General features: G+C 36.0%; 1 non-coding gene across 1 annotated transcript; it reads left to right on the top strand.

Annotated features, from left to right (window-relative positions):
* Positions 1 to 8,983: 8,983 nt before the first annotated feature.
* Positions 8,984 to 9,089, top strand: LOC116758913. Its single transcript, XR_004351296.1, has one exon. It is a non-coding gene; the product is annotated as a U6 spliceosomal RNA (small nuclear RNA).
* The last annotated feature ends 2,195 nt before the right edge of the window (positions 9,090 to 11,284 follow it).

Genomic DNA, 11,284 nt, shown 5'->3' on the forward strand with positions numbered 1-11,284 from the left:
CCTGTATCTGGATATGTTTCCTTCTTTAGGTTTGGGACATTTTCAGCCATAATTTCTTCAAATACATTTTTTATCATTTTTTCTCTCTCTTCTCCTTTTGGAACCCCTATAATGGGGATACGGCACGTTTAAAATTATCTCACAGATCTTGTATGCTGCCTTCATTTTTTAAAATCTGTTTTTCTGTCTGCTGTTGTGATTGAGTGATGTCCATTATTCTGTCTTCCAGATCACTTATGCATTCTTTTGTGTCATTTAGTCTACTGTTTATTGCTTCTAGAGTGCTTTTTATCTTAAATATTGAATTATCTGTTTTTAATTGGGTCTTCTTGATATCTTCCAGTTGTTTTATTACCAATTCATTGTCTGGTAGACTAATTATCTCTGTTTCATTGTTTTGTTTTGTTTTTTCCTTGCTCTTTCAATGGAGGTCAGTTCCTCTGCCTTTTTGTTTTATTTAACTTTCTCTGTCTCTATGAATTTAGATGAGACCGCCACCTATTGTGGTTTTGAAAGGGTGTTCTTATGTAGGAGTATTCCTATGTAGACTGTGTGTCCCCCATGCCTTTGGGGGGAGGGCTGGATATGATGTGGATGCCAGTCACCTCTTTCCTCAGATCTGCTGACTGCTATCATCTTGGTATGGGGTGTGGCTGGCTTTGGAGGAGCTAGAGAGTTCTCATGGTGTGAGGTGGGACATCCTCTCTAGTCAGTGGCCATCACCGCCATGTTAGGGGTGGCGTTTGCTCCCAAGTTGCTTAAGCAAAGCCCTGAGGGTTGGGCTTGAGCTGGCTCTGTTCCTTTTAAGTGTGTGTTTTTTCCTTCTCCCTTCACTGGGACTTTGCCCCAAAGGAGGGGAGTGCTGATGTAACTGGGGCTTGTGTGCTTACAGAGGTACGCCTGTTTAAGTGTCTTTGGCTCTGCTCAGATGCAGCCCATGGTTGTGTCTTTTCCTCTGTTCTGTCCACCTGAGATCTAGTGCTAGCTTGTGGCATGGAGTAGGCAGAGCTGGAGCATTCACTTGGCTAAAACTGGGGAGTGTGGTGTGGAGGTTGTGGAAGTTCAAGTGGCTGCACTGCTGTCAGAAGTGTAGGCTGCTTCTATGGCACTGTTTAAGTGCCAGTAATGGCCACGGCCAGCCCACCTGAACAACACCTGGGTTCCTGGGTTGCCTCTGTGTCCCTAGATCCAGTCTTTTCCCTGGTCCTTGCCAAGCTGTGGTTTGGAGTGAGTGGGACTGGGGTGTTCACTTCACTCAGACTGTGAAGCAGGGTGGAGGCAGCAGCTGCTAGGGCAAACCTCTCTCTGCCCTGTCTAGGGCAATCTAGCAGCACCTTCTCACTCCTCAAGAGTGGAGTCTAGGCTTCTTCAGCCTTTCTATCAGTCCCAGTGGTTCCCCAAGTAGCCAAGAGAGGTTGTCTCCTATTTGTAGGACCCCAGGACTGGGATGCCCAGTCTGCGGTTTGACTATCTCACTCCTCAGGGCAAGTGTCCACCATTTGATCTCCCTTTTCCTCTGAGTCCCCTCCCAGGGGCACATGTCCCAACCCAGTACTTTTCTTTCCATTCTACCTGATCATGTGTGTACCTTTGTTACAGTCTTTGTTGTATAGGAGTCCTCTGCCAGTTTCCAGTTAGTTTTCTATGAGTATTGTTCCATGTGTAGATGTATTTTTGACATGTTTGTAAGGGGAGGTGACCTCCATACTTTGCTGTCTTGATCTCTCTCCTCTGTCAGGCCCTTTTTATAAGTCACTACTTCCATCTGCATTCTGTCAGAACGACTGGGGTCATATTCATATAGCAGACTAACCGAATAAGTGGAAAGCTAAACTTGTAAGATTTTATTTTGACACATGTGATAATATCATCAAACCTTGATTTTGGAAATGAGAGACAGCCATATATAATTTGAGAGAGTGCCAACCTGAGATACATTATGCATTATACCATATGTCATTGACTTTAATGATGGTTTTGGACCAGTTCATTTTGAATGTCACTTATGAAAGATCATATCTTTGATTTTTAATATTACTGGCAGTTATTCCTGACTCATAAAGCATTCTCTGCCTGAAAAAGATGTGTATAAAAAAATATATTTCCCTTGAAGATCTCTGCAGTTGGTTCCATCTTCCCTTTTCCATCTTTTCCTGGTATTTTCTGTGTCCCAAATATGCTTATTCTGATACCATAATGATTAATATGGACTTTTAGCTCAGGCTGCATTTAATCTGCAAACTTGTCCCCCCAAATAAAAGGATGTTCCTTCTATCTACAATGAAAAGGTAAAGCAAGCACAATGCTTCAGACCTAGATGTAAAGACCACATGACTCTTCACATATGGAGATGAGCATGAAAGGATATCTTTTCTGGGAGAAAATGATGCAGTAGTATCTAACCACAGGGCATATATTTTGATAAGTCCTATTTTTTATTTGTAAGTCAAATAAATTGGCACACATTCTTTTGAATATCTTATCCCACATTTATACAACTGAAAGTGTTGATTGTGAGGCTATCTATGACCAGGTTTCTCTTGCCGTGGACTGGAAAATATGTTGGCACATCATCCTGACTGGATGTCCAGGCCCCTCTATTTAATATTCAGCTTTCTAATAGTACAATTACCTGAAAATAGTGGGCTCAGAGGTGCTTGAATCAGAAGGCTGCCAAATCTCTCACTCTTTTTTGTGGTAGTTTAATAATAAACACTTTAACTTTTATTATGGCTGGAAGTAGAAAGAGAATTTTAGCAAGTGTTGAAATTTTAGCTGTGTGGAGGAATAAATAGCCCTGTGACCTCTGAGATTTCCTACAATATCATTGGATGGTTTCCCTGAGAATTTTCTTTACAACTCTCAGATGCTAAAACCAGCTGCTTACAGATCTCTTTCCTTACTCTCAAAGAACATGATCTAAATATGAATCATCACAGGCACCAAGATCTTGACTAGAAAATCCTCCTAGTGACACAGTATCCTATTGCTTGAGAGATGCCAAGGGAATTCTTTCCACAGTTTGTTCCTCATAAGAGGGCATAGTGGAAAAAGCAGGGCTTTGACAGCAATTAAACTTAAGTTTTAATCCTGAGTGAGCCACTTATTAGCTTTTGATCTATGACAAGTAAGTTAAATTTCCTAAGCCACAACTTTCTAATATAAAAATGGAGATGATATCACCTACTTCAGAAGGTAGTGGAAAAAGTAGGAATAGTGCATATAAAGCACCCAAATATAGATATTCTATATAAATTATAACTTGTAATTATGAATTTTAGGTTGAGTCTCGTTCCTAGAATGGAGCACCATTTCTATATACAAGGTAAGCTTTTGAGGATTAAATGCCCCACCAAGTTTCACATGCTAATCAATGCATTTGTGTGTTGGAGGTAGGGGTATGCATGAGATAAGACAAGAATAAGAAATAAGATGCTGGGACTTCCCTGGTGTTCCAGTGGTAAACAATCCTCCTTCCAATGCAGGGGACACAGGTTCGATCCATGGTTGGGGAACTAAGATCCCACATGCTGCAGGGTAACTAAGCCCACGCACCTCAACTAGAGAGAGAAAACCCACACGCCACAACTAGAGAGAAGCTCAAGCACCACAACGAATGATCCTGTGAGCCTCAACAAAGATCCCACGTGCTGCAACTAAGACCCGACACAGCCAGAAAGAAGAAAGAAAGAAAGAAAATATTAAAAAATAAATAAGATACTTATTTTCATCTTTTTGGTAAAATTTTAGTATTCTCTTCCACCTTTCCTTTCTTATTCCTTGTTTCTCATTTAAAATATATATATATACGTTAAATAATATAGTATTTAAAGTATACTTTAAAATCAAAAGTAATACATCAATGCATTTTTATTTAAAAAATGAACACAAACATCTTTGTCATTCTGGTTTTTTTCTGACTGGGGAAAGTCAAAATAGCTGCTACTATAATGATGAAATGCTAGCAAGTAAATAACCAAGGCTGGCTCTCCCTGTTAGAAGTAAAAATTGTATTAACTATTCGCATGCATTAACTATTACATATGAAGTTTAGAGTCAGTTTTTCAAATTTTACAAAAATTGAAATTTTGATTTTAATTACATTGATTTATAAACTGATTTTACAAAATGTAATACCATTTAAAGATTAAATACTTTCAGCCATGAACTTGGTGCATTTCTCCAAATTTCTTAGTATATTTAAAAAAAAATGTCCGTCAGTAAAATTTATACAGTTAACCCTTGAACAACATGGTGGGGTGTAGGATTTCCTCCTTGCAAGGATTTCCTCCTTGCAGTCAGAATCTTCACATTAATTGCTCCTCTGTATGCACAGTTCCACATCCAAGGACTTAACCAACACTTGCATTGTGGCATTGTGTAGTACTGTAGTATTTACTATTGAAAAAAATCCATGTATAAGTGGACTCATGCAGTTAAAAAAGTTAACTGTAGTGTTATTTAAAAGATCTTATATATTTCTCTTTTTAAAAGTTTCATAATTACTTTATTTTTTAAATTGAAGTATGATCAAAATAAAACATTAATTTCAGGTGTACAACATAATGATTCAATATTTTTAGATATTATGAATGGTCACTACAATAAGTCAACATCCTTCACCATACATGGTTACAATTTTTTTTCTTGTGATGACAACTTTTAAGGTTTACTTTCTTAGCAACTTTCAAATATAAAGTATTATTAACTATAGTCATCATGCTGTACATTACACCCCTATGACTTTTATTTTATAACTGGGAGTTTGTACTTTTTGACCTTCACCCATTTTGCCTATCCAGTCTCTGGCAACCATTAAGCTGTTTTCTGTATCTTCTTTTTTTCTTTAGATTCCACATATAAGTGAGATCATACAGTATTTATTTGTCATTTTCTGTCTGACATTTCATTTACCATAATGCCCTCAAGGTCCATTCATGATGTTATAAATGTCAAGAATAAATTCTTTTTTCTGAATGAAAAATATTCATATATATGTATATAACATTTTTTTTTCATTTATCCATTGATGTACACACCACTTAGGTTGTTTCCATATTTTAGCTATTGTAAATAATGCTGTAATGAACATGGGAGTGCATACATTTTTTCAAGTTGGTGTTTTTATTTTCTTTGAATAAATACCCAGAAGTGGAATTGCTGGATCATATGGTAGTTCTATTTTTAATGTTTTGAGGAATCTCCATACTGTTTTCCATAGTGGCTGCACTAATTTACCTCCCCACTAGCAGTACACAAGCATTTCCCCAAAGGTTTTATATATCTGCTATTAGATTTATTCCTACATATTTCATAGTTTTTTGCAATTATGAATGGAATATTTTTCTATTAATTAAAAAATTAATATTGCCATGAATAGTATGTTTATTTTATTTTTTTAATAAATTTATTTTTTTATTTAAATTTTTGGCTGCATTTGGTCTTTGCTGCTGCACGCGGGCTTTTCTCTAGCTGCAGTGAGCAGGCTACTCTTCATTGTGGTGTGCGGGTTTCTCATTGGGTGGCTTCTCTTGTTGCAGAGCATGGGTTCTAGAATGCAGGCTCAGTAGTTGTGGCGCATGGGCTTAGTTGCTCTGCAGCATGTGGAATCTTCCCGGACCAGGGCTTCCCATGTCCCCTGCATTGGCAGACGGATTCTTAACCACTGTGCCACCACAGAAACCCAGTATGTTTATTTTATATCCAGCCACGTTACTAAACTCTTGTTAGTTCCAGGAGTCTGGCAGTTGTTGCTTTGGAATTTCTAGTTGGACAATCACATATCAGGCTAGTAGTGATGTTTCATTTCTTCCACTCAAATTTGTATAGCTTATGTCCTTTGTATTCATGTTGCATTGGTTAGGTTCTCCAATAATATGTTGATTAACAATGATAATAGAGGACATCCTTTACTTGTTTTTTTACCTTAATGTGAATGCTTCTACACGTTCCCCTTTAGGTATGATATTTGATGTAAGCTTTTAGCAGATGACTTTTATCTGGTAAAGAAAGTTTCTTTTATATTCTGAATTTGTTAATTAAAAAATTCAGGGTATAGTTTTACTTTATCACATGCTTTTCCAGCATCTATTGAGATGATAATATAGTTTTTTTCTCATTTGATCTGGTAAATAATTAAGCTACTTTTATTCCTGGGATATATCCTACTTGATCACAATGTATTACACTTTTACTACACTATCAGAGTCAGCTTACTGTCTTATTTAGAATTTTTGCCTTTGTTCATAAGGGGGATTGGTTTTTCTTTTCTTTTCTTGTGTTGTCCTTGTCCACTCCAGGTTTGGTAATAGAATAACACTAGTCTTATAAAAGTTGGATAGCTTTCAATTTTCCCTTTATAACTTGTAACATTTTATGTAACATTGGAATTATCCTTTATTGAGAATTTCATTGGTAAAATTGTCTTGGTGGAATACAATTATTAGGAATAGATCTCAGACTATACAATTTCTTATATGATTACTAAGTTATCTAGATATTCTATTTCATGGGTCAATTTGTATAAATTATATTTTCTCTTAAAATTTTTTATTCTTCTTGGATTTTAAATATATAGGAAGTAAGGAACTCAGACCAATACTTGTGAAAAAGTAACTAGGAAAGCTGAAAAAAATAGTTTAAAAAATAAGTTTGTAGATTCTGGTAGCTAAGAAGGGAGTGAAGAATTACAAGGTCAAGATCATGGAGGAAAGGGAAGCCCAAGAAGTGAACTCAATATTTGGGAGTTTTCTTTCCCTATTAGTTTCTAGATTATGAAGTGACTGAGAGGGTGAGTAGTGTTTTAAGCAGCCTTTAGGACCTAAAGGAATAAACATTTGAACTCAGAGTCCTTCAAGAAGAGGAGTAAGCTCCTAGTCTTTGGGTAAACTCTCAAAATATTACCCTAGAAGTAAGATAAACCAGAAGTAAATTGGCCTTCATAGTAACTGAAATCCAGATTTTTATTCAATCTGACAATCTCTGTTTCTTAATTTGTATGTTTGGACCATTTACATTTAATGTAATTATTGATATGGTTGGATTTAATACTATCATTTTATCTGTTTTCTATTGGCCCCCCTTTTTGTTTTTCTGTTTCCATTTTCCTGTGAATGCTGTGTATTCCATTTAAATTTATCTATTGTCTTTTTGATTATATATCTTTGAATAATTATTTTAGTAGTTTCTCTGGGGACTGCAACATACAAAATTTCATGGTGTACTTAGAGTTAATATTTTACCACTTCAAATGAAATGTAAAAATCTTATAATCATATAGGCCCTTTTATCCTCCTTTATTTATATTGTAGTTGTCATATGTATTGCATACACTGAAAACCTCACAATGTTATCTTTTTGTTTTTCATAGCCATACATGTTTTAAAGAACTTAGAGAAAAAATATCTTATTTATCTAGATATTTACTATTTCTGTTGCTCTTTCTTCATTCCATGTATCATTCTGATATCATTTCCCTTCCCCCTCAAGAACTTCCTTTAACATTTCTTTTAGGGTAATTCTGCTGCCAACAGATTCCCTTAGTTTTCCTTCATCTTAGAATGTTTTGATTTGCTTTTATCCTTGAAGGATATTTTCACTATATATAGAATTCAGGGTTGACCATTAGTTTCTTTCAGCACCTTAAAAATATTCTACTGTCTTCTGACCATAATAGTTTCTTATGAGAAGTCTGCAATTATTCAATTTGTTATGCTCTATACACAATGTTTTATTTCTCTCTGGTTGCTTGTAAGAATTTTTTCATTATTTTTGGTTTTCAGTAGTTTGGTCATTATGATTGTGGTTTTCTTTGAGTTTATCTTATTTGAAATTCACTGAGCTTTTTGAATCTGTAATGTCATGTCCTTCAACCAATTTGGGATGTTTTCAGCAATTATTTTTTCAAAACTTTTTTCTGCATCAATTTATTTTTCTTCTTCTTTTTGGACCTTAGGAACAAAAATATTAGACCTTCTGATATTTTACTACAGGTCTCTGAAGCTCAGTTCAATTTTTTAAAAATTGCTTTTCTATTTGTTGTTCAGATTTAATGGTTTCTATGCATCTATCTTTAACTTCATCTACTCTTTCCATTCTGATATTAAGCCCATCAATAAATTTTTGTTTTAGTTATTTTACTTTTTAATTTTAAAAGTTTCCATTTAGTTCTTGTTTTATAATCTCTATTTCTTTGCTTTGATTTGCTCAAAAATGACCACATACACAGATTTAGGGGATCTATTTCTCCAGCTCTCTCCTTTCTATAATTTCCTGAATATATTTTAGCCCTTTTCATGGTCCTTAGAAAGCAGAAGTGTTGGCCTCTCCATGCTGTTACACACTTTCCATAACTGGATCTGCCTTAGGAGCAAAGGGTAGAGAGAAAATAGAAAACAATTAGAGTATTATTTCCCCAATACTCTTAAGACCATAGGAATTCCTTTTCCCAGTTCTTCTGTAATAAAGGACTTTCTCTGACTTGTAGGTGCCTGCAAGATCATGACTGCTGCTCTGTTGCAAGAGTGCAGCTTCATGACTTGCCACAGGGCAGGGTTAGGAGATTAGTAAAAGAAAAAATGGGGGATTACCGGCATATTTACAATCCTGCAGGGCCCCTTACCTGGTCTTCTAACTAGAAAAAGAAAGTTTATATTGGAGCTTTTCTGTTCATACCTGCTGTGCAGTTCTGGGATTTGGGTTGCCCTACAGTCTAAGTTAGGAGATATGGGCAGAAAAACAAAACCCAGGAAATTCACCACTGTAATGATTGTTATATGAGTTTTGAGAAGGTGATAGCAAGTTTATTCATTTTAGCCAAGACAAGAAGTCCTTGAAGTCTAGATTTGAATCGTGTAATCCCTGATTGGCTTAAGGTGAAACAATATTGTTAGTGCCACAGTAGTCTGGCAGAGCAAATGAAAACTCTAACAAGAGAGACTTTCTATCATAATCCTAGGCTTCACTTTAATTAAAAAAAATTTTCGTGCTTGCTTCTGTGCACATATATTAAAATTGGAATGATACAGAGAAGGTTAGCATGGCCCCTGTGCAAGAAAGAGATGCAAATTCATGAAGCATTCCATATTTTAAAAAAAATTTCATATGCAGTATCTGGCACTCAATAGAAAATAAATAGATACATGAAGAGAAAAGGCAAAGTAATCAAAAATAAGAGAATGATGTTCTTGGGTTAGAAGAATCAATATTGTCAAAATGACTGTAGTACCCAAGGCAATCTAAGATTCAATGCAATCCCTATCAAATTACCAATGGCATTTTTCACAGGATTAGAACAAAAAATGTTAAAATTTGTATGGAAACACAAAAGACCCAGAATAGCCAAAGCTATCTTGAGAAAGAAAAGTGAAGTTGGAGGAGTCAGGCTCCCTGACTTCAGAATATACTACAAAGCTATAGTCACCAAAACAGTATGGGGGCTTCCCTGGTTAGGCAGTGGTTGAGAGTCCGCCTGCCGATGCAGGGGACACAGGTTCGTGTCCTGGTCTGGGAGGATCCCACATGCCGTGGAGCAGCTGGGCCTGTGAGCCATGGCCACTGAGCCTGTGCATCCAGAGCCTGTGCTCCGCAATGGGAGAGGCCAGAACAGTGAGAGGCCCACGTACCGCAAAAAAAAAAACCAGCAAAAAACAAAAAAAACCAGTATGGTACTGGCACAAAAATAGAAATATAAATCAATGGAAGAGGATAGAAAACCCATGCACCTATGGTCAATTAATCTACAACAAAGGAGAGAGGACTATACAATGGAGGAAAAACAGTCTTTTCAATAAATGGTGGTGGGAAAAATGAAATTATAACACTTTTAACACCATACTCAAAAATAAACTCAAAATGGATTAAGGACCTAAATATAAGACTGGACACTATAAAACTCTTAGAGGAAAACATAGACAGAACACTCTCTGACATAAATCACAGAAATATCTTTTTCAATCCATCTTCCAGAGTAATGAAAATAAAAACAAAAATAAACAAATGGGACCTAATTAAACTCAAAAGCTTTTGCACAGCAAAGGAAACCATAAACAAAACAAAAAGACAACCTGCAGAACAGAAGAAAATATTTGCAAACAATGCGACCAACAAGGAATTGGTCTCCAAAATTTACAAACAGCTCATGAGGCTTAATATCATAAAAACAAACAACCCAATAAAAAATTGGGCAGAAGACCTAAATAGATATTTCTCCAAAGAAGACATACAAGTGGCCAAGAGGCACATGAAAAGATGTTCAACAGCATTAATTATTAGAGAAATGCAAATAAAAACTAAAATGACATATCACCTCACACCAGTCAGAATGGCTAGCATCAAAAAATCCACAAGCAATAAATGTTGGAGAAGGTGTGGAGAGAAGGGAACCCTCTAACATTGTTGGTAGGAATATAAATTGGTACAGCCACTGTGGAAAGCAGTATGGAGGTTCCATAAAAAACTAAAAATAGAGTTACCTATGACCCTGCAATCCCACTCCTAGGCATATATCTGGAGAAAACCATGGTCCAAAAGGATACATGCACCCCAATGTTTATTGCAGCACTGTTTACAATAGCCAAAACATGAAAGCAACCTAAATGTCCATCAACAGATGAATGGATAAAGAAGTGGTACATATATACAATGGACTATTGCTCAACCATTAAAAAGAATGAAATGCCATTTGCAGCAACATGGATGGACCTAGAGATTGTCATACTGAATGAAGTAAGTCAGACAGAGAAAGACAAATATTGTATGGTATCACTTATATATAGAATCCAAAAAAAAGCGATACAAATGAACATATTTACAAAATAGAAACAGACTCACTGACTTAGAGGATGAACTTATGGTTACCAGAGGGTAAGAGTATGGGGAGGGATAGTTACACAACATTGTTAATCAACTATACTCTAATATAAAATAAAATATTAAAAAAAATAAGATAAACAACAGACAATAAAGAAGACCCACAGAGAGTATAGCTAATGGAGTTATTAGACATGGACTTTAAAATAATTCTACTTAAAATGCTCAAGGAAAAATTATACATTGTTATGAAGTTGTCCCTTGTATTCTCTCATAGCTTTTAATAGTCTTTGTATCTGCAATTTAGTCTTCTTTTAAAAGGATTGCCGAGGGGACCTTGAAGATGGCGGAAGAGTAAGACGCGGAGATCGCCTTCCTCCCCACGGATACACCAGAAATACATCCACACGTGGAACAACTCCTACAGAACTCCTACTGAAGGCTGGCAGAAGACCTCAGACCTCCCAAAAGGCAA

Source organism: Phocoena sinus, chromosome 8 (assembly GCF_008692025.1).
Source record: "Phocoena sinus isolate mPhoSin1 chromosome 8, mPhoSin1.pri, whole genome shotgun sequence".
NCBI lineage: Eukaryota > Metazoa > Chordata > Mammalia > Artiodactyla > Phocoenidae > Phocoena > Phocoena sinus.